At 37.5% G+C, this 23,795-nt stretch overlaps 4 non-coding genes across 4 annotated transcripts; all 4 read right to left on the bottom strand.

Moving 5' to 3' along the window:
- Positions 1–14,336: 14,336 nt before the first annotated feature.
- On the bottom strand, positions 14,337–14,418 carry TRNAS-UGA. Its single transcript has one exon. It is a non-coding gene; the product is annotated as a tRNA-Ser (tRNA).
- A 263-nt stretch (positions 14,419–14,681) lies between these two features.
- On the bottom strand, positions 14,682–14,763 carry TRNAS-UGA. The gene has a single exon. It is a non-coding gene; the product is annotated as a tRNA-Ser (tRNA).
- A 4,912-nt stretch (positions 14,764–19,675) lies between these two features.
- TRNAS-UGA lies at positions 19,676–19,757 on the bottom strand. The gene has a single exon. It is a non-coding gene; the product is annotated as a tRNA-Ser (tRNA).
- Positions 19,758–20,029: 272 nt separating this feature from the next.
- Positions 20,030–20,111, bottom strand: TRNAS-UGA. The gene has a single exon. It is a non-coding gene; the product is annotated as a tRNA-Ser (tRNA).
- Between the last annotated feature and the right edge of the window lie 3,684 nt (positions 20,112–23,795).

Below are 23,795 nucleotides of genomic sequence, written 5' to 3'. Positions count from 1 at the left end.
ATGCGCTATAACTGACTATTAATGTTGCTATAATCTTGAGTAAATTCGAAACAAATTTTCGTGCGTTTGGGCCCAGTTTCCCTCAAAATAGTTCATTTACTCGATGCTTGTTCTATTTCATTCAGATTCATTTGATTCAACCTCTTTATTTTAAAGGAGGACCGAATCCTAATCATTTCTAATTCCTCAATCATAATAAAGCCTATAAAACAACACGGTGAAAACTGTTAAAACTGACACCAATAATTGGTGTTAATAGAGGACCACACCCTGAGGTTGTTATAATAACACCTTAGAGATTGAACATAACACCAAAGAGTGTAAATGTAACAACCATAGGTGTTGTAATAACACCTATAGGTGTAAAACTAACACCACCAATTTAACACCGGTGTGAAATAATTGGTGTGGTCCTCTATGTTCACCGGTTAACACCACAGTTTTTGCTGTGAAGGAATGAAGCCGGGAATGAAGCAATAAATGAAAACATGTCAATTAAATCCAATATTGTTATATCAGTCTTCACAATCCACAATCAACAGATGACCTGGGGCCCGTTTCATAAAGGACTTGCAACTCAGTACATTGCCATTATGGCAACTACCATGGAAACCTTGATTCTGATTGGCTGCTGAGCCATGTTACCATGGTAGTTGTCATTATGGCAAAGTTACAACAGTGCAAGTCCTTTATGAAACGGGCCCCTGAAGGCACCCCCCCCCCCCCCACCAACCACCAAGTCAATCCCAATTATGAATTGAATTTCACAAATTAGACAAGAAAAATTGGATATACATCATTTCAAATTTTATCGAATTGGATATTTAATATGAAATGAGAAATTTATTGCATTTTATTTTAAGTCTACTTTTTTTAGCTTTAGATTTAAAATTCTCACGATTTGCAGCTAGGGAAAGAAATATATTTACAAAATATAAAGTTTAATAATCCCTCATCCGTAATAATGCCCTCAATGGCTCTGAATTGGTAGCTGAGGCGTACTTATCAAATACCACAAATGGCCATATTAAATTACATAATATTTTATTCCACATGTAGCCTGGGAAATATATCGGGGAAAAACCCAAATATCACAAATTACTAGGCCTAATTTTTTTTACAACTAGATTCATATATGCGTGTAACTGTTTTGAGAATTAAGACAAAACTTATCAAACTTTCATAATTAATATCTTTATTAACTCCCGATTTTGATGGATATATCGGTGTATTGCTTGTTTGATTTTACTCTATTTTAACTAAATCAACTTTTAGGAGCGAACGCGACCTTAAACACTCACTTTAAATGGATAGAAGACCTGGAGCAACTTCAGAATCGTGATGGTGAGCTATGATGAAGGCAGCCCCTAAGTACCCTATACATCACGACATTGGCGGCGTTAGCCAAAAATTTAAGGGGGGACACGGGCAAAAAATACTGACAAGCAAAAAAAAAAAGTCATCGGAAAAAAATTTAGGGGGGGGGGATCGTCTCCCCACTTCAAATTTAGGGTAGACACGTCCCCCCCCCCGCTTCCGCCGCCTATTCATCACGATAGCCCTGAGCTATATCGTGCTCATCCAGTCGATCTACTCCGAGATCCTCAGCACTGGGAGTGATTTATATCGATAGAAGGAAGAATAATGTTCAAGAAAAGAGAAATACTTGTGATGAGAGATGGGATGTAGAAGGATTCGAGATTGGATACATAAGGAATTCTCTTCAGTAAGGGTACAGCCACACTGATAAAACCGAACCCAGATCGATCAAGAGTATTCCCTTATTTTCGATGACAAGCCGTCGGTCGGTTAGGAATAATTTTTATTGGGTGTGACCGATCATTACATTGGGCATCCGTGTTCTTTTTCTTCGCTATGATATCCAGAAATTTTGGTCCTGTTTGGTTGCACAAGACATGGCTACTGTTATGACGGTCTAACCTGACTTGTATTTTTTTTTAATATTCTGATTTCTGGAGGCATTTATACAATATAATTTATCAGTAGAAATTCGTTAGTTTATATTAGAGTGTGTCCTTCGTACATTTCTCCTAAGCCTCGCGACGCAATTTTATTTTGTAATATTGTAATATTTTTGGCTTAAAATATATATTCGTTTAGATTTCTTGATTTCACTATTTACTTTTGTCCCATTATTAGGCTTACTCATGCGACTCGTCATCACTATCTTCATCATCATCATCATCTTCTTCTTCATCTTCATCATCATCATCATCATCATCATTATCATCATTAAACATCATCATCATTAAACATCATCATCACCACTACCATCATCACTAGGCCTATATATTATCGCCATCATGTCCCCCCCCCCTCCGCCGCCCCACCTCTCTCTTTCTTCCTGTCCCTCTTTCTCCCTCTCCCATCCCCATGATCTCCATATCCTCCGATTTTCTTTCTATTTCTATCTACTTCGACCCCGTCCCCCCCCCCCATCTTTCCTTCATCAGTCTTGCCTTTTTTTCATCATCGCATCACCACATGTACTATTTTTGTCTTCATTTTAACCTTTTGTGTCTCATTTTTAATTACATATTCACAAATCTTCCATTCATTTCATCAGTTGGGCAAGATTATTTATTTTTCATGATTTTAATCGTCTGCTCCAATTATATGCAAGTATCGTCTCGTATTAAAGCGCAAAGTAAATCAAGCAACAGAGATCCATTATGTGCCTATCGATGCCCCTAATAATCGTCCATGAAAATTACCCAAAGGTCACAGACAGATTTTGGAGTGTTCTGTTTTGAAGACGGCTGCTGGCGTATCCCCTCCGCGAATGGGGCAAGGAGACACGTGCCCCCTCCTCGAATGTTTAGGTAAGAGATGAAAATGAAAAAGTGTAGGTAACCTACGTGGGGGAATACAACAAGAAACACAGCCCTTCAAAATAGTAATGTATTACTATAAAGGAGCTTCGAAGAGAAAAGCAGGGAATTAACTATTCCCCGATATCATGGATATAGAAACATATGTATTTCAATGGGCATGCTTTGGTAGGTACAGTCTTAAAAAAGTTTGCTCAAAATAATTCATGTGTTGAATATTCTGTCGGACAAAATTTTATTTTTTACCAATATTTTGGTCAGATATAATTTAATCAAAGCTTTGCTTATCTTTGACTACTGATTCCTTTCAAGAATTGTATTTTAGATTGATTTCTTATTCATCACGTTCTTAATAAAAATCAATAAATTACACTGCAAAAACACCGGTGTTGATTTAACACCAGCCCGGAATATATAATGTCCACACCAAAGAAGTGTTAAACTACACCAGTTTGGTTTTGGTCTAACACCATATAGGTGTTATACAACACCAATTAGTATTAAAACAGCATGGGTTTAATTCCAAACTGGTGTTGCTTCAATACTTCTCTGGTGTGGACATATATAGATTCCGAGCTGGTGTTAAATCAACACCTAAGTTTTTGCAGTGTACTACCAACGTTTCTCTGAATTATTTGGTATATATAGGTCCTGTTATATACGTATTTCAATTTGATGGCCGCTTTTCTTAATAAGTCTTGCTTTTCCGGGATTTCAAAATGATCTATTAAATCTGATATAATTTCATTGTATAGTGTACACTGCAAAAACTCTGGTGTTGATTTAACACAGCCAGGAAACTATATATTTCCACTCCAGAGAAGTGTTAAACACCAGTTTCGTTTAGGTCTGACACCAGATAGGTGTTTATACGACACCATATTATATTAAAACAGCATCGGTTTGATTCCAAACTGGTGTTGTTTCAATACTTCTCTGGTGTGGACATATAGATTCCGGGCTGGTGTTAAATCAACACCAGAGTTTTTGCAATGTATAGTAAATAGAGAGTTAATGCGTAATATCTTTTTTTACGGATGGCTTTCTGTTTTATTTGTTGGAGCTTGAGAACCCTACCCCTCTTCCAATGCAGCTGCACCCCTCAACTCCCGTCTCCACCCCCCCACCCATCTTCACTCCCCTCTCCACCGATCCCTGGAATACCGTTTCCTTTCTCGCCGTCCTCTCGATGAAGTGTGCCTGGATTATCCGGGGCTTGGGGTGAACATCTCCACAAATCGAGAGCTCATTTCCTGTCTTAAAATAGAATAAAAGAAGATGGAGATGAAGTAGAGAGACGGATTGGGGTGAAAGTAAACGATGAACATGACCCTCAAGTCTTCCCTGCAGTGCACCTCATACGAGAACACATTCAACAGTCGAGATCATGACATCTGTTAAACTCTTTGATAATTCGGGCTTTTCGCATTTACGACGGAGACACTCTCTACAACACCCCAATTCATGTAAAATAAATGCAAGTCAAATCACAATGAGGACCCGAGAGGCTCTTGACAAAAGTTGGTGGACTAGGACAGCATCGGAATCTCTTGACTCTGGACAACGACATAATATTTGCAATTGTTCGTCTGGTGCAAATCTTCGGATGATCTGCTGTCCCAGTCCGGCAACTTTCGACAAAAGCCTCTCAGCTCTCTGTGATTTTAATTGCATCTTTAAAGGAATCAATGCGTTGTAGAGAGTGTCTCTATAGTAAATGCGAAAAATCTCTAGTATCTTGTCATTGAAATCATTATCATTCAATGGATAAAGGTTGAATTAATGAGGTGTATTTTCTTTAAATATAATTTTATCTTGTTTTGTATTACAGCAATAGGCTATGCCCGTTTTTCTCACACGGACCTGGCCACAGAGGATTATCTCGCGCGGGGTACTGAGCATTGTCAGAGCGCCCCCAGTAACAACAGAATGATAATCCTCCATGGCCCGGTCCCTTGATTCTGGTTATTTTTCATTTTAACTTTTTGTGTACAACAAATACAAACAGTTCCAACATTAATGAAGTTTCAGTCGCCATAAGGTTACCAAGAAACACATCCAAACGAACAACATGAAAACGAGATTCAGTTGGGCCGCGTTTTTATAGATTTCACTTTTTAAAATAACTTTCAGCTACTGTCATGACTGTCTGAAGATATCCCAGCCTTTTTATTGTCTTTTATGGCACAAGATGTTCAAGTTCAACTCAAAACTAAAACGCTAAAGGCAGGCCTATGCATTTTCAAACACAATCAATATTAATGAAAAAGATTTTGAAAAGTAGATTATCTACGTGTGTAGAAGTTAAAAATATTTTTGCATCTTTTTTTCTGTAATTTCCAATCAAACATATCTTTCGTTCATTCGTGCACCGTGCTTTTGAACTTGTGCCTTCTCGATGCGACCCAAATGAATACACCCAAAAATATCTAGGTTACCCTCCGGCTCTCCCTCCCTCGCGTCTATTGTCGGCTTTATGGAATGAAAAATAACCCAGAACCCTAATAAAATACATCCAGAGACCCACTTCATAAAGGGCTACAACCATTGTAACTTTAGCTTTATGGCAACTACCATGGCAACACGGCTCAGCAGCCAATCAAAATCAAGGTCTCCAAATTAATAATAGTTGTGTTTATGAAACGGGCTCTAAAAACTATTTATGCCTGGTCTATATAGTGCCGATAATACCCTTAAAATAGGACGAAAAGAATGGGCACTAAAAAGAAAGGAGGAGCTGTAATCATTTGGTAAAAGATCCCCTGATGTTTGATTGCTCGACAAAAGAAACTGACAGTTGCCATGACGTTTGTTGTGTAATTTAATTTATAGTCGGAGGTTCATATTGGTTAATTGTGGGAGGTTTTGGATATTATATTCTCATGGATGGAGGTGGTCTTGGTTTCGTAGTCACAAATACAATAACGAGAAGTAGAATAATTAGGTCGGACTGTAATCAGAGAGCTATTGACTTCAGAGAGTTTGGTCCTTTGATATTACTGGGATGAAGTAGTTTTTAAAATACCAAGTTCGGTTTGACCCGACCGGAATACCGAAATGTATTTTCATTTTTTTTTTTAAATAGGGATAATATTCATGTAAGTAGTTTTCGATCATTTTGTCTTTGCTACCAACACTGAACATGCTTAAAGGAAAATTTAATACAAGTATAAAAAAATAAAGAAAGGATGCGAGCGTAACGACTATTATACTAATTACTATGTTAATGAAGATGATGAAGATGTTATAGACAGGTAGAACTTCCCAAACTGCCACGCATTACCAAAGTGATGGTCATGGCATAGGCTATTGGTTGCTCGTTCGTTCATTATATTTTTTTTAATGAAGTGTTAATTTCTGCTCTACCTGCATGTACATTAATTGGTTTTAATTAACCTACCTGATAATATAAGATCAATAACAGATTTCAACAGATTCAAATCTATGTTAAAAACATACATTTTAAGGGCTAATAACTATTAGCCCTATGTAAAATAATAATTCTTCCACATGCATAGAGACTATAATTGTGCGTACAAGAACTTATTATATTGTAATCATTGTTATCATGATTATTAGCATTATCATTATTATTATTGGTATTATTAGTATTCTTCTTCTTCTTATTATTATTATTATACATATACAAAATATATGTCTAAATTCCAGTTTCCCCACAAGGTTGACAAGTTAATTAGGATTGTCCATGAATGCCTGAATAAATGAATGAACGAATGAATGAATGAATGAATGAACGAATGGACGAATGAATGAATGACCGAACGAATGAATGAATGAATGAATGAACGAACGAACGAACGAACGAACGAACGAATGAATGAATGAATGAATGAATGAATGAATGAACGAATGAACGAATGAATGAATGAATGAGTGAATGAATGAATGAACGAACGAACGAATGAATGAATGAAGTTTTTCATGTCCCTCTGGAATGCGGTCATGGTTCATGCATAACTTATGTATTATAACCGGGGCCCCATTCCATTAAAAAAAAAGTTGATATGACAGCAACTCTTGTTGGATTGTCAACTACCATGACAACAGTGATAATTCCGCTTTCTGATTGGCTCTTCGAATAAAAGTTGACATTTCCTGAAAGGGTTACCATCATCGTCATGATAGTAACTTTTTATGAAATGGGGCCCAGATGATGAGAGTAAATTACACAATACTTTAATAGGCAGCACCATTTTGCATGTATTTCGTCACCTCCAAACGTCGCCCGGCGTGTTTTACATCTACATAACATGTAATTCATCTAACTGTTCATGTGTCATTCGCATTGACTAATTTGATAATTGATTAATTTACACGGAAGCCGTTGACATGGGCGTTGTTTACGATGTTTACACGTTCGTTTCGGCACCTTTCCTGCTTCCATTGGTCGGGGCATCCCAAGAATGCGCCATTTTTGTTCGTCACCCGATGTCGCCGTCACTCGCATGCGTCCCATCAGCGAAGAATCGGATCTGATTTATGTGTAACATAACGGTATACGTCCAACTCCATGTTTCGACTAGAAATGAATAGTACATTTTAGTGTACGAGTAGGATGATTCTTTGATTCTTGGTTCAAATTCAAATTTCAAATTCAAATTTATTTATTTCACTTCCATCAAACAAAAACAAATTGTATACCATATATAAACATAAGTATTTGTATCCGTTGCAAAGAAACAAAAATAATTATGTTGTGAGGAGGGGGTTTATACTCTTGCTGTAAGAGTTGTATTATTTTGTATTCTAATATTCTTTTCATTCTGTTCTATTCCATTCCTTTTTTCTATTTTCTTTTTTAACATCACGACATGCAATATTTTGTTTTTAAAGGAGAATGAAACCATTGAAACAAGATAGCTTGTGTAAAAACAGAAAAATCAAAGAAACAGATCAACGAAAGTTTGAGAAAAATCAGACAAATTATGAGAAAGTTATGGGCATTTGAATATTGCGACCACTAATGCTATGGAGATAGCAAATTGGCAATGCGACAAAGATGTGTGATGTCACTTGTGAACAACTCTCCCATTACTTTAGTATATATTTCACTAGAATTGCCTCTTTTATCACATCTATCCATAAATAATGTGTTCTGTTTACATGAGGGCATGTAATACATATTTTTTAAGAATACATCATGGATAAAGAGTTTGTATCATCATAAGAAAAAGCAAAAAGAGACATTTTGAGGGTATTTTATAGTCCACCAAAGGGAAAGTTGTTCATCAGTGACATCACACATCCTTGTCGCATTGCCAAAGTGAGGATCACCATAGCATTAGTGATTGCAATATTCAAATGCTCATAACTTTCTCACTATTTGTCCGATTTTTCTCAAACTTTCTTTATTCTTATTCTTTGATTTTTCTGTTTCTACACAAGCCTATTTGTTCCAAAGGTTTCATTCCCCTTTAAGTGTAGGTTTTATTCATATTAAGTCTTTATTATAATCCAGCGTGAGTTTAAAATGCTTTTATAAAAACGAATGATGCCATGTTCATCCAAATAGACCAATAACAGCATTGACACAACATTTGAGCATTTGAATAAAGAAAATACATGCATGATATGCACGCGGAGTCATACTTTAATTGCATTAAAGCGTCTATATAAATGATGAACATCATATTAAATACCAGACTATGGTTGTCATACCATCCGCATCCCCGGACCTCGTGGGGGATATTAACGATCAACATTGGACACAAATCAATTTAAACCAGCATATTCTTCCATTGGTTCATCCATCCCTTGGATCCCATCGCCTGTATTAATGGCACGCAAGTGTGATGCAGACGTTTCGAATATAGATGCACTGATTCGGAATTCAAATCTCGCAAAGATCTTGTCTGCAACTGCATGTAAGAAAGGGGAGAATGGGTACGAATACATCGTACGGGAATCATGACTATTGCAAAGAAGTGCATATGAAATGAATATGAATTTAATGTGAGTTCAAAGGAAGAATGCGGAGGGGGGGGGGTAGACAGATTGGCGGGTCGAGAGGGGCTGGGGTGGGGTGGGGGACAATTGGTTGCATCTAACCAACTTATATGGCTTAGGAAAGACAACTTTTAAAGTGGTATTTGTATCACATATTACAATTCAATTTCTCACATCTATAAATAAGTGCTGAAAACGAATTTCATAGCCTATTGGCAGACTGTCTTCATTTTCAGCACATTATGTCTTTACTTTATTCTTTTCGAAGGAAAAGATTAGTGGGTTTTTTACTTTGAATCTCAATGTTTCATTTCAGATACTTTTTTTTTTTTCCAGATTTAGAAATATGAACTTTACCTTGTTTTTCACATGAGTATTGCGTGATATGGAAGTATGCGCCCCGTGTGATTTATGCAAAATATTTCGATCGTGAAATGCGGTTTTATTGGGGAATGGTTATTTCCGTATTTGGGTTAGAATACACTTCTGTTGTTTTTTAGAAAGCAAACAGGAATGAGTGAACATTTTGGAAATTAGCAGCGATGTTTGGTCCCCCGGCCTGTCTCGTAGGGACCCCTTCCTCCCATTTCACGTGTCATCTTTGATCAGTGCATTGCTCTAACTATCGTGACGACATGTGAGGCAAGAGAGCCTTATTGAGTTACTGCATGCATGGACCTATGGGACTAAATGAACTTCATGGTTATACCATGGTTATAATGTGGCTATGCTATGATATAAATTATTTAAAAAAAACAATGTGTGGACATTTGATTTTTTTTCTCAAGAATTAAACATTTTCCACATTAAAAGGAATTAAAAAAAATTAGTTCATGAAATACACACAATTGAAGACTTATTGATAATCTTTTATGACATTATTGCATATTCGATTTTGTCCAATATCATCTTCAATAATCTAAACTATTGAGATGTTTTTTTACTATTTTCTCGGGATAGCCATGTGACTTTTTTAGTGCTAGAGGGGTGGTGGAGGAGATTGGAAGAAAGGCATAAACAGAGGAAGATGAAGTTGAGGGTGTTAGGAGAATAGAAGATGCGCGTGGACTGTGGGGGTAATGAGCCCAACCATATTGAAAAGCGAGCGAGAGTTCTTTAAAAAAAACTTTTATAATGAAGACCTAATATCGTGATAGATTTTGAAATTATACTCCTATTGAAAAAAAAATATTTCACCCTTTTCTTCATCTCCTTTTCCTTTTTCCCCCTTCTTTATTCATTCCCCTTTGTCGTCGATTTTTTTTTACTTATTTATTTATCCTTTTTTTTTTTTTGGGGGGGTCCTCAGTGCCCAAGACCCCCATCTACATGTCTGTCCAGGTGGGCAGAAATATATAGCAGAAGGGGTAAAAAAAATATTCAGATAAGATTTGAACAGAATGGTGGAAGCTGTATTTTCACCGTTTTATGAAAATGTAATTCAACAGAAACAAGCGACTGAATCACCAATTGACTAAACCAGTTAAACATTCCATTAACACTGCACGGATGCTAATGTGATTACTATGAAGAGAGGGAATCGTTTTCTATAAGCATTAATCCGTCTCAGTACACAAACTAATCTACTTTTAAAGCGGGATGGAAATATTTGATATTTATCTAAAAACGCCAAACGCAAATATAACACTTCACGCATCCAGAGCTGCGCGACGGTCTGGACCTATGATTCTTGGGAACTTCGAGTGAGTCTTGCATTCTTCGTACATAGTTGAACTCTTGAGTCATAGTACAGAATAGACAGATACATCCATCATGTCCATAATTATATTTAAAAAAAAAAATAAGTTGTTGGTTCGTGCGTTCGCCTTATTGAATGACATTGCCTATTTAAAAGAAAAGAATAGTTTTTTTTTTCATGAAATATTTCTCTATCAGATTTTCTTATTCTTCCTATATAAGAAGGCATCACAACCGTGGTATCAATATAATGGCCGATTTTCATCTGTCTCTTATACTTTGTGAGTTAAAAATGATTGTCATAGGTTCCATTTGTTGTGTTTGTATCAAATCAGAGATATTCATCATAATTGTGATGTCTAAATTATAACAATAAAAAAAAACTCCCTATACGCTAAAAAGTGACTCCTTCGGATGTGGCTTCTGACCAGTGAGATTTTATTTTGAATCCTAAACATGTATTTAATCTAAAATAATTCAAATTTAATTCTTTGAGGTATACATTCGGCTGGTCTAAAGTACAGCCGAGGTGGGCCCATCCAGCTAGGGGCGGATCCAGGATTTTTCGAAAGGGAGGGGGCACATTTTCCCAAGGAAAAATTTGACAAGCAAAAAATAAAAGATCTTCACTTTCGAAGGGGGGGGGAGAGGCACACTTCTGTTAACGTTCTATTAACTGTTTTACATTACAAATTTTAATTGTGCCTCTCAAGGGGGCACGGGCCGGCTGTGCCCCCCCCCCCTGGATCCGCCAGTAGGTCCATTAATGATTCAGAAATGTATGCAGCTCTCAGAGTCATCCGTCATAAACATTATCGGAATTTTCTTCTACCGACCCATCTCCCTCCCTTTTTCTTTCCTACTTTATTTCCCAATTTTTCTCTATTTTAATGACTCTCCTCCCTTTCCCTCCCTACATTTGTTATCTCTCTTCTTGTCTCAATCTCCTGTATCAATTCCTTTTTTTGCAATAAATGAAAAAACAATTGGAATGGTATACTTTCATGCACTCTAAAAACAGAGTTAAAAATTACCCAATATTGGGTAGAAAGAGAACATGCATGTTTGCTGGGTATTTTTTTCCCCTCAATATTGGGCGAAATGCATAGTTAAAGGGCAAATTCCAACGCAACATTGCGTAAAATTTACAACATATTTTGTATCTTTTTACCCAACAAAAATGTATGTTCCCATTTTACACAATGTTGGGTAAACCTTTTTTTTTAGAGTGCGCAATGGTCGGTGAGGGTGTGTGCGTATTGATAATTCACTCCCGAAAAGTGTACCATGACGAAAGATGACAAACACCAAGAATCATTTGTAACAAACTAACAAAACAACACATACAACAAAAAATTGTTCATTTCTTTACGCTATGTACACCGGCCGTTACATGAATCATGTTTAACATGATTAATGTGCAAACAGTCGGGAAAAGTGACGGTGGAACATTGAGATGTGAGTTACGATGACAGATCAGAACGTTTCAACACGAATGTTTTATGTCTAAAAGGCGTGATGTTATGTGAACATCGGTTTAAAAAGGGAAGAGCGAGAGAAAAACAACATACAAACTTCTCTTATATACTGGCAGAGATTGATTTTTCTTTAAAAGTTTGTTTTTGTTGACAAAAATCAAAGTCGTTATATCTTAAACCTGATGCTCTTGGTACAGCCAAAACATTTTACATGTAAGAAGTGCATGGAGATTTCAATTATGCCTTATGCACTCCAAGATTATTTTCTTGAATTATTTTTGCAATTTAGAGATCTTTGAATAACATCGCCATTTCTTGTTAAATTCTACACTCTAAAACAGAGAGTAAAAAAATACCGAATATTGGGTTAAAAGGGAACATGCATGTTTGCTGGGTAAATTTTCCCTCAATTTAGGGGAAAATGCATATTATGTGTTAACTTCAACGTAACATTGCGTAAAATTTACAAAATATTTGGTACTTTTTTAACCAACAATCATGCATGTTCCCATTTTACCCAATACTGGGAAAACCCTTTTTAGAGTGTAGGGAATTTGAAAGCGTAGCCTTCATTTAGCAACTGTCGTCATGTTCATATTCGTGCATGGAGCGGAAATATTGTGGAAAATTTTTAGATTACTACACAAAAGTAATGATTCTCTAAAAATCGATCGGCAATGAAATCAGTGAACTTCAAAATACATTTTATTTGCAGTCATGCTTCTTCGGCCAACATGGTGTTAGTAGGATGTTTAAGGTGTGAGATTGGTGTCTTTAATGATAAATGGGGGACACGAACCTTGAATATATTCTATGATAAATCAACAAGAAAGCTAAGTCAAACAAACTTCATCACCGAGACGCAACGCAGAGATAACAACCTCCACTCCATCTCAATGGTCACATGAAATTCATGTCCACCAAAAATACTGTCCTAATGCGCTCCCATGTCAAGCTCAGTCGCTTCGTCCCCTTGCCTTCGCTTCTTGCCCCCCCCCCCCCCACCACCGAAAAAACATGCGTACGGCCATGACCAGGCTGGCAATTCCTAGAGGTACATCCGAGGAGAAAGAGTTCTATCATGGAGAAATGGAGTAGGCCTACCGAAGTGAAGACGTCACAAAAGTCAAAAGTGTATTATTGGGCCGGTTCTAAAAGTTCGGAACCAGGCCAATAATACATCATTGAAGCTAATTATGTATTCATGAGGTCGTATCTCAGGCCCCCATATACCGTTTTGCACCAAACTTTGGTAGTGGAGGTATTTCATCATGCTCTATAACAAAATATGATGAAAGGCAAAATCGGAAAATTAATGACGTCACACTTCGGCATTCTATACTATTTATCCAGAGAGGTAAGATTCTAATTAGTTCGACCTTTCATCGCTGCTTCCATAAACAACCATCCATCCATTTTTTTTTTGGGAGGGTTACGTTATTTCAGCAACAGCCTTCCCAGTGGACGACGAATAACCGAGGGACAGGTTTTCAGGCGACATAGAAGTTGGAATGGACTAGATGTAAACACGACAGGAACAGAAGTGATAATATATTGTTATTACTCTATACAATCAGATAGTATCATTGTCAGACTGCATGTCGAAACGGATTAGTACTCGCTGGTCTTTCCACCTCCATCGAATGTTTTAACTGATAATATCAGAATAAACGGATCAGACAAAAGATGATGTAGGAAAGAACCGTCTAACCTAAAAAAAAAAATCCGAACATTTCAGATTTTAAATGCGACCATTTCGTATTATTCTGTCTTTTGGAATGTTTAAAATGTCAAACAATATCAGAAAAAAAAGATCAAAATGTTTCTCTTCTCATCCTGATCCTGTCCTGTAAGCCTGAAAATTTCTGGAAATTGGCCGGCAGGGGTGGGGAATAGCCACGGGACGTCAGCCCCTCCCCCTTGCCAAAGAAAAAAAAAGTTCAATGATTTGTATGTAAGTTATGGAGCGTATATAGCAAGACAGCTTGAAAATAAACATTTTAATCATATGCCCCGCCCCTTGCACAGTTTATATAAATCCAGATATGTTAATTTCCCCCGGTATAGGCTACCTGGTGAATCCATCTGTGTTAAACGAGAATGATAAATATGAGAAAATGATAGATGAAAAGCAAGGGAATGAAACTCGTCACCAATCTTACCGACTGTCAAAACCAAGAGCAAGTTATCAATTGATACAATGATAATTTCCATACTAAACAAAACTGTCCTCTGTAAACAGAGGATTTACAATAGATCATCTGAAAATCAAACATGTGGGGGCGCCGCGGCGCCAAGACGGAATGTTTGACCGTCAAGACTTTGACTAAAAAAAGCGATACGCTGCGAGTAGGGTTCGAACCTACGCGGGAAGATCCCATTGGATTTCAAGTCCAACGCCTTAACCACTCGGCCATCGCAGCTCCATGGTATGCTAATTTTCTGTTGTTTCTTCCTTTTCCGCTCTTCTGATCAAAATAATTAATCGACATGCAAAAAATAGACAAAAAGCAACCAAGTAATTTCAGACTGAAATTATTGTGGATGAGACGTCGAACAAAATCGACCATAACTCCATGTCACATGCACCTTACGGAATTGACACACTCGTCGAAATATCAGTGCTTTGACGGAGGATTTTACTGTCATGACTTATTACTCTAAAATAGGGGAAAATAATAAATAACGCTGCGAGTAGGGTTCGAACCTACGCGGGAAGATCCCATTGGATTTCAAGTCCAACGCCTTAACCACTCGGCCATCGCAGCTCCATGAAATGTGAATATTATTTTGTTTCTTTCTTTCTCCCAATATGTTTTTTTTTAATCGTTTGAAATGTCAAACTCATACAATCGGAAAGTTGACGTGAATGAACAAATAAACGGAATATATATTGAATTGCATTCACTGGCAGTTTAATTGAAATATGATGTAATTTCGCTCACTGTTTTAACTCTTCATCACTTCAACTCTCACACTTTTTACTGCGACATGGATATCCCTATACGCACACTTTTTATACATTTCGTTGTCCTGTTGATCAGCGAGATCCGTTTGTGAGTGCCGGGTCAAGCTTCTGGAGACCTTAAATCTTATCTTTCCAAATTTTTCTCTTTCTATTTTCATTTCCCCATTTTATTTCATTTACCTGGTTTTATGTTCAAGTTGTCATTTTTGTCCATACGATCTACAAGAATATTTTTATTAGGAGGCTCCAGCACCCTACAAGCTCCGCTCAAGTTCATATCAGCCTCCTCCATTCCCAACCGGTTTATATGATAATTTTGATTACGATTTTATCAGTAATATTGACAATATTACCATATCAAAATTGTAAATATGGGGCCCAAAATTTCTTATTCATTAAATGGGGTGGGGTGTCGGGGAGCACATTTTGAATATTTTTCCTCACCCGTTAAGTTGTTAACCATTCAATCTGCCGTTTTCAAATTGTCTTATTTAATTTTCAACAGAACATAACAATTTGGTCGAATATAATAACAATAACAGTTGCAAATGAAACTTATACCAAAAAATAAAAATAAATTGAGGCTGGCACAATATAGCAAACTATTATTACAAAACCCTTTTACGCCATACGTGGATAAATTTTGAATGCCCCTCATTAAATCGTTCTGACGCCCCTCCTCCGTTTCTCCGCCTCTCTACCATCCCTCCTCTCTCACCATCACCGCACATAGCTGTCGGCAGATAGTATCAATGAGTTTGTGTTATCTGTCTGTAATCCTAATCATTTAGAAAGAAAACCATCGTGTTTTTCTTACTGATCTTCAGACCTTCCTGATATGCGCGTGTCGGAGATTCTATTCCATCTCAAGCACCGGCCATCCCGTCGTCACCATCATGTACAGCCAGCCTCTCGTCCAATCCAGGCATACTTCTGCACGTCTTCCATTTGCTTTAATCCGTAATCATTGTGTTCATACACACACATTTCATTTATCATGTCCACTTTATTTGTTAGTTATTAACATACTAGATTTCTATGATATAATTATATTTCATTATAATCTTCGGTATTTTAAATTCAAATGCACACGTTTGAATCTCCTCGTAAATTTATGTGGACCTTTGAACGACCTTAACAATGTCTAACGTTGTGTGTTTCGTCCAAATTTCGTCTTGTTTCGTCATCCCATTCCCATATGTCTGAAGCACTGATCTGAATTCAGATTTGACAGTGGTCTTCAGACACACAGCGTGATTGAAACTTGTATAAAAGTAGGTCTTCACACAAGACTAGCACATATATAATTTGCTGTGCATAATTCGATGACAGGGACCTTAGGCTGCATATTCAGACCACTTTCCTCGAGTTAAAGGTTTGCACCGCAAACTGTTTTACTCCGAGCCTTCGTCTGCGTTGTGGCCTCATGAAAAACGCATCAGAACTTCAAAACATTCAACCAGTGCGCGATTATTCGATAATACTAAAGATAGACGATGATGATTTGGAACAATGAAGACGTTATCGGTAGAAAACTGGGAGCATTCATTGGGTGAACGGAATACCTCCTGTATATTAATGAAAAGAAAACACCAAATTTTATTCATGATTTGATTGATTTCATCCCACGTTATTGCTCTCATGCTGTGGAAACATGCCAATATGTCCCGTCTCATATCGTGTTTTGACGAGACTTGAAGGAAAAGGAACATACTGACCTAGATGTATCGGAAAGATTGTATATCATGGTTGCCATGGTAACGAGATGTCATCACTTTGAAACAGGACCAGGAATGAAGACGGGGTTGTCTATAGTAGGAAGCTTGATTGACATAGGATCGGGTGGTGTGGGTGTGTTGTGAGGTAGCGTCTCCAGAACGACCGAAAAAAACTTATATCAAACGGATGGTAAAGTGACAGTTCGTCCACTGCCAACTCGTCCACTCACCACATGGTCTACCTTCATTTAGTCTAATGCCATTCCACCCATCAACATTTGGTCCAACAACCATTTGGTCCAATCATCACTTCGTCTAATCACCAGTTTGTCTATGACCATTTCGTCTCATAACCACTTGGTCTAATATTCGTTTTTTTTTCATTTATTTTGCCCAATTAATATTTAGTCTCATTAGACCAAATGGTATATGGACTAAATGGCTATTGGACCGGGTGTGAGTGGATGAAATGGCAATTAGACCATGTGGATATTGGACGAACTGATGGTAGACCAAACGATAGTAGACGAGTTGGCAATTGGACGAATTGGTATTGGACCAAATGAAAATAAACCAAACGGAGGGGGGGGGGGAGTGGTGGCAAATGTACAATGAATGGGAGAATCGGAAGCCGCGGAACAGTATTGAAAGTTTTTTTTTTGGGGGGGGGGGGCTGAGAGGGGGTTTTCTTAAAAAATTGATATTCTCTGCTGTGATTTCATATGCCTGAATAGACTCTTGACCGTAAACTTTAGAAGTAGGCCCCTATAACACAAAACGGTGAGATCACTACTTAGTATAGGCCTATTCATGAAAATGTTAAAGAAATATTCAAACGCCAGACCAATTGCAGATTTAGGAAGAATTTATAAGCATAGACCTATAAGGTAGCAGCCACTATTATACACGAAAAGAGAACCAGCGCAAATTCTTGAAAAATCGGTTGGGGTTTGCTTACGGTAATTTATATTATTTTGATCTTATATTATTTTTTTGAAGCTAAAAGGGTTAGTTATTCATGTTGTTTATTTTGGTTATCAGGGCAAAGACTTGTCCACAGGGAAGCCACGACGGAGATGACAGAGCGGGAGCCTCTCAAGACACCACGCCAGCGTCTCGGGGCAGGGATTCTCTCAACTCTCGTTTCAAGTTTCAGGGGATGTCTTGTTGTGCTATGTTTCTTGTTCGTAAATATTTTCTCTCCCTCCTTGTTGGGTGGTCATTGAGATGTGCAGGCGCCAGGGAAGACAGTGGAGAGGAGAGATGAGAATATGAGATGAAAGATATACAAAGAGAGAGGGAGGGAAGGAGAGAGAGAGAGGGGGGCGGGAGATATAAAGGAGAGAATAAGGGAAGAGGGGGGAATTATCTTTTATATAATGGGGAAGGGCGACCAAAATGAAGACTGTATTGATGAGGGGAAGGGGGCCGGGGGCGTGATCATGAAAAAGAACGTGACACGAAAGGGAGTGGGAGATGTTATTATTTGAAACAAGGGAGATGGACGACCAAATAAGAACTTTTAATGTTAAGAGTAGGGGGGGGGGGGGGTTGGGATGAGAAAGATAGAAACGGGTGAGGGGGTATGAAATAGGGAGAGGATGAAAGACTACCCTTACCGAAAAGTGGAAAATTGCACAGGAGAAAGCAGAGAGAAAGGAGATCAATAGAACAAGAAGCAGACTAAACTTGAATCCTGTGTAGACTTCACTGTTTGATTTACTCGTGTCTTGCTTGCAATTTGTTACCATGGTAACGATCCTCCATCTTTCATTCCCTCCTATCATATTTCCTTCCATCTTCATGCCCTGCGCCCTTCCAGTTTTCCTATTCTGCAACTCTTTTTTTCTTTCTCTCTCTCTCTCATGATCAAAGATATAATATCATCCGTCTTCACCATTCCATTTTCATCATTTCGTCAGGGGAAATTATAGGACAAAATTAAACTCGTAAATTTTCTTTCTGTGGTCTAAACAGCAAGTTCAAACCAAAAACATGTGGTTGTTGTTTCATGATTTTTTACTGTCTGGATGCTAAACCAAATTAAACATTCAAATATGATATTTTGATTAAGTTAGTTTCATATGATTATCATCATATTATATATTATATGATCATAAAAAATACTTGATCATTGCAATCGAATAAATAAAGAAAAACCGACCCATTTTGTATACAGCTTCTGTTTGATCAAGAAACTCTTTTTAATGACTCCTTTGTACATCGCATGTTTGTGCCAAGGAAGATCTTTTTATTGTAATATTTTTCTTCAGACCATATCTTCCTCATTTATGAAAACATGGATCACCTAGGCCTATATAGCACCAGAAATATCATAACATGCGATTATATTTCAAGACGCAATCAGATTACGGCATAAATATACTTTGCAAGTTCGATTTTAACATGAATCGTCAGTTTGAGATATCCACCCTTAATAATGGAGGAATCATTCCCCCCATCATGTCCATAAACCATTTCAAGTGATTTTTCTTTTAACAATGAGAAATTCACATTTTTAAATATTTTTCAGTATGAAATCACCAAAGCAAATTAAAAAAATAGTGTTTCGTATGAAAATAGCCTTTCCTTTATAAAAAAAAACAGTAAAGTGAAAAAGGGATAAACATTCTGGTGATCTGAATGAAGTAAACTGGGTTGTGGAGTAATGAATAATTGATTCCAAATTCGTATGCACGGGTGGAATCAACATGGCTTTTCTGTTCTTCATGTTGGATCCCGCAAGTATTTTTGATACAAACTTGACAGAGAATTTTCCATTTTAGCTTGTTAAGAGAGAAATATGTTTATTGGGTGTGGTATTATTTACATTATTGCGGCCAAATTATAATCAAACGATGCAAAAGTAGGTATCTATCAATATCAGACGGAAAATATTTCGAGCGGATGATATTTTACTTTTTAAAAAGAGTAACACAAAATCGCTAGACCATAACTTCCTTGGCCATAGTTTTAGACTCGAAAAAGGATAATCGCTGCGAGTAGGGTTCGAACCTACGCGGGAAGATCCCATTGGATTTCAAGTCCAACGCCTTAACCACTCGGCCATCGCAGCTCCATGATGTGCTAATTGTCTGTTGTTTCTTCCGTTTCCACTCTCTGATCAAAATAATTAATCGGCATGCAAAAAAATAGATAAAAAGCAACCAAGTAATTTCAGACTGAATTTATTGTGGATGAGACATGGAACAAAATCGACCATTACTCCATGTCACATGCACCTTACGAACTTGACACATTTAATTCCATCAGCAAAATGTCAGTGCTTTGACGGAGCATTTGACTGTCATGACTTATAACTCTAAAAATAGGAAATCCAATAAATTACGCTGCGAGTAGGGTTCGAACCTACGCGGGAAGATCCCATTGGATTTCAAGTCCAACGCCTTAACCACTCGGCCATAGTAGCTCCATGATAAGTATGTCCGATGGACCGATGCTATTTCTTCAATTTTCCCTTTTCTTTTTCTTTATCAAATTAAAGATGATTTCCTGTCAGATTCTTTTCTATTTGCAATAGCGCCATCTACGACAGGATATAGTTTTCGGTCGATATCCGCATGGGGGGGGGGGGTATGGGTGCAGAAACAGTAAAACTAACATGAGAATAAAAGAGGGGGTGTGAGAGGGAAAGAGATGAAAGGAGAGAAAGAGGACGGAGCGGGTTGGAAAGGGCAGGGGTGGAAGAAGGGATAGATGAATGGGGGATCATGCAACTTCAGTCACATCTTCAGAACTTAGGTGGAAAACCTTACATGGTTATATACGGTTCCTTGCATACTGGTTAGAACTAAACAATATGTATACTCCACTCCCACGTACTTTCCTCTAGCAAAATCCACATAAAATTGAGTTTTACAATAACAAACCCCATCTCTTGCTTCTTCATGTTGAAACCCATCGCTAGCGGCCGTCTGTCTGCTCGCGTCCCCGGCGGACCGGCGTGGGAGCTGGGGAGAAAATGCCCGGTATGTCAAGAGTGGCTGCGGCTTATATATACCCTGCTGGCCATATTGCGGAAAACACTTGTCAAGCCAGATTTGGGGAAGGTCGTTCAAAATTTTCTCGCACATGCAACCGAAAAAATATGTTTTTGTATGGGCATTAATAGATGTTTTTACCCTGGGTTTGAAAAGTACAACGTCAACAAAACCAGGGTAAAACCAACTGAAGGCCAGAGGGACGGAACCAGTGGCCCAAAAGTTACTACGTTACTTTTACTTGTATCAATTGTGATCACATTGAAGTTCCCTATATATATATCTCAGGACTCCCAACTCCCTGCTATAATTTTTTTACTGTCTTTAGAATTAATCAGCAAAACAGTAGATTGAAAAGAAACAAACATGAAAAAAAGACCAATTAGGATCCACCCCCCACAAAAAAATAAATGGATAAAATCGGTTTGTTTCCAATTCGTCTAATGCCAATTCGTCCAATTGCCAACCCGTCTACTATCATTTGGTCTAATGCCATTCCGTCCAATAACCATTAGGTCCAATGGATTATACCATTTGGTCTAATTAAACGTAAGTGTTAATTGTGCAAAATGAAGGAAAGAAAATGGGTATTAGACCGATTGGTTATTAGACGAAATGGTAATAGACGAACTGGTGATTAGACGAAGTGATTATTGGACCAAACGGTTGTTAGACGAAATGTTGATGGACCGAATGGCATTAGGCTAAACGAAGGTAGGTCATGTGGTGAGTGGACTAGTTGACAGTGGACGATTTGGCAAATTACCAGTACACTCCACACGAGCTTCTTCTGCACCCCCCGCCCATTAACAAAATATTCTACAGCTATAGGCCTACCAAATGGAGCAAGGTCTTGGAAACCCCACAAAAAAGCTTACAGGTATTTCTTATCCCCAAACTTCAAAAAGCAATGAAAAGGGGATCATCTTCCCACCGTTTAACCCGACACGAAAAGCAGGGAGGAAAGGTGTGCACAAAAGCATTAGCGTAATCACCTCGCCAAGCAAAGCCACGAGAGTTTTTATGGCTTTTCTATAGAGCCACTTGCATAAGTCCCCCATTAAAATTCAAAACGAGCCCTTGTGCTAATTTCACGATAAACAATCAACTCCGTTTGTTTGCCCCTTATCTTGATAAAGAACTTCGTTTGGAAGTTGTGCTTAGGCATTACAAACCCATTAGTCCAGTCTGAAATCTATAATGACCTCCTACTTTGGATCCACTTGTGTTTACAGTTCAATTCTTTCACACACAAAGGCGTTATACTCCAATAATTCCCGCTTCGTGCATAGGGGATCCCATCCAACTTTGGCAACACCGTGCAATGGTATATTTTGGCCATTTTTTCACCAATCAGTGATGGCTGCTAGTATATATATATATATATATATATATATATATATTCATCACCTCAGCAATTAATACTATATTCATGTATGACCTACATGTTACTATATAGATAGCAATGATAATGAATATTGGTGAAGGTCCTAGGAAAATCCATCAAAGATAAAAAAAAAAAGAAAAGGTAATAGTATCTAATTTTTTTATGTGTGACGTAATTCGCGAATAACTTACCCCATGTATCGCGTTGTAAAAAGCAATGAAATGCCATTCTCTAAAAAAAAATGAAAATGGTTATTAATGTACTTTCAGTTTATCAATATGAAAAAATCAGAGAAAAATGCTCCTAATGATTTATTACAAATTGAAACTCATATACTTGATATTACATGACGTAATGGGACAGTTGCTCACATTATAATGTCACAAATGACATTTTTGCCTCCGACGAAGATTCTGCAAAGATCGAAAGCTTAGGCCCCTTTTGACTCTCTAACAAATGAAAAAGCTTAGAATGCTGATAACTATCTTATTTTTTTATGGATTTGCCTCAAACCTTTAATGATATCTTCTTTTTATCATTCTAGTATTTTTACAACATAATCTCTATCGGGGATCATCAGGGGTAGAGGTCCCCTGTCATAGGTGCCTTGTACAGCCTCTGACTAAAAACGAAAATATGCAACTTTTTACATGTTTATGTGGCTGCGATCAAGGCACAATAAGTCACTTAATATCCCAAGGATTAACATGTATTTTGAAAGGATAGGTCAACCATTGCTGTCTTTAATTAATGGAAAGTAAAGGCTATTCGTCAACAAACCTCCAACAGGCAAAACAACCCAACAAAGAAGATGGCATTTAACACGTACGTGATAAGATGGCCCTACACAAACCCCACGATCCCTTTGTCTCTCTTTATAAAGTTTTCTCTCTTTATTATTTCTGAAAATATATTCCAATCGGTGTTTTATCTATTCTCTCTCCTCTATTTTCTCCCAAGCACAGTTACACCAACGAAACCGACTCCAAACCTACCAATGGTATGTCATTTTGATGTGATCGATCTGGTGTTGGTCTCGCCGGTCTGACCGAATACAACATCACCCCCGCCCTGCCCCTCTCCCAGTTCGAATCTCCTCTTCAAGCATCTTCTCTTTTGCCCTTCCCCCTTCTTCTTCCGCACCCTCTTTTCGTTCTTTCTGAATGCACAATGAGTACACTAAAAAACTAATTCCAATTAAAAAAAAAGTCTTTCGATAAATCATGAGGGGGATTAAAACCTAACTGATATACAATTTTTTTTTGGTACAGTAGAAAATGACTAGTTAAACGGGTCAGCTGGGTGCAACTATTGTTCTCGTCATATTTGACTATTTTCTAGTCTTATTTTACTAGAACATAGTTATTTTTTACTAGAATGTAGTCAGCAATGTGACTAGACATATCAGTTGCACCGGGCTGATCTAGTCAATTTGACCAATTTTTTTTTTTTTAACTTGATAATTTTTCTGAGTAAAGTTTATTTTTTGATCCAACATACATTCTATGTTCCTTCGAATTCTAATCATATTAGAAAACCGTCTTTCAGGGAGTAGGTATTTGTGCTCAGTTATATACAAACCTATGAATGCTTATATGTAGATGGCTAAGTTTGAAACACGTTGGGCGATTTTTGGACCAAATCTTTTTACAAGATTATTTTAAGTTGTCCGATCCCCTTACTGCAAACACCTCTTTTAAACATCAATTTGAATCAAGTGGTTTCT

The sequence above is a fragment of the Lytechinus variegatus genome, chromosome 4 (genome assembly GCF_018143015.1).
Source record: "Lytechinus variegatus isolate NC3 chromosome 4, Lvar_3.0, whole genome shotgun sequence".
NCBI lineage: Eukaryota > Metazoa > Echinodermata > Echinoidea > Temnopleuroida > Toxopneustidae > Lytechinus > Lytechinus variegatus.
Note: the sequence above shows the minus strand (reverse complement) of the source record. Positions and strands in the feature narration are given on the sequence as shown.